The following is a 6291-nucleotide window of genomic DNA, read 5'->3' on the forward strand; positions in this document are numbered from 1 at the left end:
GATACAAATAGTGAATAAGTGTCCACCGACACTTCTCCGAGTGCTTTGCACAAAGCTACACTCCTCCAAGGTTTTTCGCAAGCTCCTCTTGTTACTCCGCCTTCCCGAGTACTTCGCACCAAGCTGTACTCCTACACCACGAGAACTACGCACAAAGCTACGTCCTCACAGGGTTTTCACAAGCTCCTTTTGTTACTATGCCCTTTACACCGAGTGCTACGCACAAAGCTACACTCAACCAGGGTTTTTCACTCTCTCTAGTTACTCCGCCCTCTTTCTACACTCAGTAGAGAATTTTACAAAGAGATAAAATTTTTCTCTCACTCAGACTTGAATTTAATCGTGTATAGCTCAATATATCACTTGATGATTGATTGGATATTCTTTGCTGTAGAATTCGAATATTGCTCTTGTTCTTGTTGTAATTCAAGTGTCGAATTCTTGTTGGTCTTCAAGTCTGCTTGGACAATTTATAGCCAATGAAAGCTATTTGCCCGTTGATCAACTTTCGATCTCGATCGTCCATTTTGAATTGTAGTTGATCAAATAATATTGTCAACTTGACCTGAAATATTAGGTAGATGTCATTTCTCCTTTTGTCAGATGATTTGAATAATTTGCCCGTTGCCGTGTCTTGAATTTTGTAGCCTCCAAAATTTGAATAAGTTCGGCGCGGCAATCTTTGACATTTCTGGTCCTTCATAAATGCTCTGACATGTCAAGTTGATCAAATAATTTATCTGCTGATTCTTGCTTGAGTATAAAACAATTTCTTCGCGAATCAGCCTTCTTCGAGCGTCTCCGGTTTCACCGTAAAAACTTGATGATCAGATGAAAATATATCAGATATTTTCTCCTTCATGATCCTTGTAAAATAATATACTGGAACCTCTGTAAAAACTTCATAGTTGTTCATGGTGAGATGCTCTGTTTCGAATTTCAGCTTGGTCCACCATACTTGGTGTGATTCTCCATATGGTGCATGGCTCTTGTGAGACTTGTGCATTTTACTTAGTCTCCACATTGGCTAGTCTCCAATCTTAGCTAGTCTCCAATACATTCAAGCTAGTCTCCCATACGGTTCAATATACTTGAGCTAGTCTCCCATACGGTTCAATATACTTGAGCTAGTCTCCCATACGGTTCAATATACTTGAGCTAGTCTCCCATACGGTGGAGGTTAGTCTCCCATATGGTCCAAGCTAGTCTCTCATACGGTCCAAGCTAGTCTCTCATACGGTGTTAAAAATGCTTCACTTGAGATTTGAACTTAGGATCATTTGGCATAGCTCACACGCGTTTCTTCCAACTCCTCTAGCATGGTTCTTGGTGACTTATACGCAACATAATTGTGTTAAGCTATAATCCCGCTTAACTTCTTCAAATAAATTATGATCCTCCAAACTTGTACGTGGGTTGCATGATATAGGTGCACCATACTCCGTAGACTCTAACTGACTCAAATGTAACAAAAATGGGGACTACTTGATTTTTCAAAAATACATTTGGCTCATCAAAATTTACAATATATTCCTAACAATTTCCCCCTTTTTGATGATGCCGAAACTTATACCCAAGTCATTTTGGCTTTGTCAATTTTGAAAAATAATTTCTTTTTAATTGCTTTTATTTCGACTAGCCAATTGACGGGTTTAACAAAAAATTTGTGACTTAGAGATTTAAAATTTGGACGACCTAAACGTATATATGAGACTTTGATCGTGGGGTGTTCAATTTACTTTTAGCTTGAATTTTTCTTCCCCCTAAATTTTATATTCTCATTTTATACGTGTTACAAAATTAATTCTAAGTCCAAATTAAAATCTTGTGACATAAAAACACAAAATAAATAAATTAACTAGGACTTACTTAGTATGGTACGAAATATTGTCATCATGCAATTTCAACCCATTTTAGCTTAGCATAGATATAATATCAAAGAGTAATGTGCTAGCTAAAATAAATTATACACCAAAAATTGATTTGTCAAACGAAATTTTTTACCTCCCTTTCAACTTGGCATTGATGAAGTCTCTCAATTTCTTGAAGTCCTTTTCGTAACTCTTGTGTTGAAAGGGTGCGGTCACTTGTCCGGTGATGTAGTTGCCATAAGCTTCTCTTATATTTTCTCCTTTCAACACTCCGGCTTCATGCCAAAAGATGCATTCGTCAAGTGTTCGGCCATCACTCATTTGGTCACTTCGGTGTCCGAACTCCGTTTGAAGCTCTTGTAATTTTTGTATTCTTGTTGCAATTGGCTTCGGCATTTGTGGCATTGGAGCAATCGGTCTCGGTGGCAACACACCATGAGAAGTTGAACTCGAGCTAGGACAAGTTTCTCTAAAATAGTCCATCATGCTCCCTCGGCTTCTAGGTGTAGTTGTCGGTCGAACAAGTTCCACTAGAGGTCCTCTTGGTCGTGGAGCTCTCGGTTGGGTCGCATAGGCATAGGCTTGTGGTACAAAATGACTTGCCAATCCTTCCCCCTTTTCGGCAGCATTAATAAACCTTTGAAAGCTTTCGGTGGAAGAATTTTGCTTGTCACGAACTCCTTCAAGTAAATCCAAGTTGATACGGGATTGTTGAAGTAAACCTTGCACTTGTTGTTCCAAAAGTTTGAGTCTTGCGGTTGTATCGGACCCATGTTTTCCCATGTCATTGAACAACTTCATCACATCATTCTTCAACTCATTCTTTGCCGTATCAATTTCGTTCTTCAATAGGCCTTGCCTATTAAACAATTGTTGAGCACGGTCCACCATCTCCTTGTGATAACCATCAAGCTTGGTATCCATTGCATCCATTTTAGTGTTCAATTCACCCGTAGATTCTTGTAGAATCGACTTAACATCCCCAACAATTTCTTCCCTTAGGGCTTGAGCATTGAACATTGGTTCACTTTGTACGGGTGGTGTTGGAATCGGCAATGGGTGTGCAAAATCATCTTGTGGTGTGGTGATCATTGTGTCAACAAGGTTGGCTTCAGCTTCTTCGGTGTTGTAGCAAAGTAACAAAGTAGACCGATTTCTTGGATGATCTTGATCATAGAACTCATAAGAAGGTGGCAAGGTAGGCAAGTTCCTTGTTTCATCCAAGTTTAAAGAAATCCCTTGACTTGGTGCATTTCCTTCCTCATGAATGGATCCCGTAACCTCCGTTTCGGGATGTGGGAAATAAGACTCAAAGCTCAAATTTTCATCCCCAAAATTTGCAGGATACGGATCAATCTCCGGGAGCCCTACATCATCATTCCTCACAAAAGATCCCTCTCCGAGTCCTCTTCGGCTATCCTCCAAAGACATAACGGTTGCCCGGCGAATATCATTGGGATCAAAATCACCTATAGGTACTTCGGTTGTGGCTTCAATCATAACACCTTTTTCGGCTTTCTTCTTCTTGGCAAGCTTAGTCAAAAAGTGAGAATTAATCACCGAAAGACGGGTAGCTCTAGCAAGATCACGTGTGCCTAACCAACTCAACGCTAGTTCTTCTCTTTCCAAGGTATTTGACCCTATTGTTTCGGCCAACATGTTGTGATCTCCTAATCTCCATGCTCTCCATTCAAGTGCTCTTTTATACTCCTCCAAAAGTGCACTATCCGCTCCAATTGTTGATATCTCATCATCACTTCCAACTTCAATTTGGTCATTCACAACAACATCCACTTCAACTCTATTTTCTTCAATAAATCCGTGGCTCTCAAGGATAGGATGGTTCGGGTTTTGAGTGGGTAAGGGTCTAGAATTTTGTTGGCTAGTTTGTTCTTCATTGGATCGAACGGCGGGGGTGTTCGATCCTTCATTGCTTGGTTCTCGGATATATTGTTTAAGATCTTGGAAGGGGTTGGGCAATTTTCTTTTTCGGGTGGGTTTTGGTAGGCTTGTGGGTAAGGTGGGATTTTTTGGTTCATTTGTGTTGGGTGGCCGAAAGAGATAGCTATGGTTTGTAATGTGTTTGGCTTTGGTAAGGGTAACATTTTTGGTTCTCAAAATTTCACCAACGGCAAACCCGTAACCAATCTCTTGTTGAAACCATCCATCCACCAAAGGCTTGGCCTTCCTTATAGACTCACACAACCTTCCAAACATAAAGGCACCCCAATCCACACAAACATTGTTCAAGATAATATCCATAATCAACAATTTCTCCCCCGACAACTTGTCTCGGCAATGATACCGGGACTCTACACACTTATGAACAATATCCAACAACAATCCATAATACTTCTTTAGGTCCTTTTTGTTACCATTAATCTTCGGAGATAGCGGTGCGTTAGCATCGCGAATCTCGGCCCAAATGGCATTAACATCATGCTCATAATTTTCTACCCTCAAACTCGATTCAACAAGATTAAACATTCTCCGAAAATCTTCGAGTTTAATTTCTACATCAACACCTTTGATCATAGAAATAATTGAGCCACTTTCTACTCTAGCATTCATGTATAATTCAATCACCTCATCCTTATAGAAACCAACATATCTAAAAGTGCAAAAATTTAACAACCCGCAAGTTTCGAGAGAGTTGATAATTTTTACCCCAATAGATTTGTCCTCCACTTGTTTGTTGAAGTCGGTGACATCAAGGATCATCCCGCTAAGCACACGGCTAGACTTCCTTGTTCCTCCGGTTGTGAATGACTCCATCTCCACTTGATTAATCTCCATTTGAGTAGAAATAGAATTTAGGAATTTTTGGGTGAAAGATTTGGTGTCTCGGCAGTGAGGTCCGAAATAGGATAGAAAGGATGGGTATTTGGATTGAGAGGTTATTTGGGTAGGATTTTGGGTTTGGGTGATGGGTTTTTGTGTGTAGAAGATTTTTGTGTAGAAAAATTAGAGTGGGTGTTTGAGCATTGGGAGACTTTTGGTTTCTTCTTGTGCGTTTTTCCGGCCGGCGAGAGAAAAGGAAGAAGAGGACTTGTGTTCTTCTTGAATGCAACTTCTACCCGTTAGGATTGAGGGAGAAAGGGTGCGAAATTACTCTTTTGCCCTCTAGTGGGTAGAGAGAGAGTATTAATCTCCTTGAGGATAAATTCGACCTTCCACATGATTTAAATTTGCCAGCTCAGATTTATATACTCCATTTGTGAGTACATGGCGCCAAAAATTGTGCTTCAAATAACCGCCAACCTGAAGTAAATCAGATAAAAAAAATCTCGAAAATAATTTGTTAGACCAATAAATATATATATCAGATAAATATTATCGTCTCGATTTCATATTTCAATAAAGCTGATATTTTCTGAAATGAATCTTGATAGAGATAAATTGATCAGACAGATATCTAAAAACTGAAAAGAAATTTCAAGTTCCCAAAACATTTAAAACAATTGACTTTTGCATATGGGTCTAACTTGTTGACAATAGATTTTCCAAAATTTGGGCAAGCATTCATCAGAATAAACTTCTTTAACAAGCAAACCCAATTGAGCACATAAAATTTAAATTCCCCCTAAACATATACTATTTTACCAAAAATTAACCCAATTGAAAGTTTATTCCCCCTGAAATACATACTTAAATCAAATAAGCAAATTAGGCAAATAAATTACACAAATTAAACGTGACAAATTAATAAACTTTCGTAACACATAAATAAATCACAAATTTAGGTACGCAGATTTCGTAAGATAAAATTATAACACATTTAGGTACATATAAATTTTACGAAAACATGTACACAATTAAACATATATCATACGTACATACCAATTCAAATTAAAACACATAGGTCACATAGATTACATGCAATATTCACAGTACGTATCAAAAATTAACAACAATTAAGAGTTTAGAGAATGCTTAGCTCATTTCGATCATTCCCATTTCATGCCTTAGAGTTGCAAAACGAGATTCACACAACGGCTTTGTGAGAATGTCGGCAATTTGATTTTCCGTGGGAACATGATCGATTTTCAAATCTTTCTTTTCGACGTGGTCTCGAATAAAATGGTGTCGAACGTCGATATGCTTGGTTCGCGAATGAAGCACCGGATTTTGGGTTATGGCGATTGCACTTGTATTATCGCATAAAATGCTAACATTTTCGCACTTAATCCCATAGTCCAATAATTGTTGCTTCATCCACAAGATTTGTGCACAACAACTCCCAGCTGCAATATATTCGGCTTCCGCAGTGCTCGTAGCTATGGAGTTTTGCTTTTTGCTGAACCAAGAGACCAATCTTCCCCCTAAGAACTGGCATGTCCCTAAGGTACTTTTTCGGTCTATTTTACAACCTGCAAAATCTGCATCTGAGTAACCTGTTAGTGTAAAATCTCCTTCTTTG

The sequence above is a fragment of the Ipomoea nil genome, unplaced genomic scaffold (genome assembly GCF_001879475.1).
Source record: "Ipomoea nil cultivar Tokyo-kokei standard unplaced genomic scaffold, Asagao_1.1 scaffold2827, whole genome shotgun sequence".
Classification (NCBI taxonomy): domain Eukaryota; kingdom Viridiplantae; phylum Streptophyta; class Magnoliopsida; order Solanales; family Convolvulaceae; genus Ipomoea; species Ipomoea nil.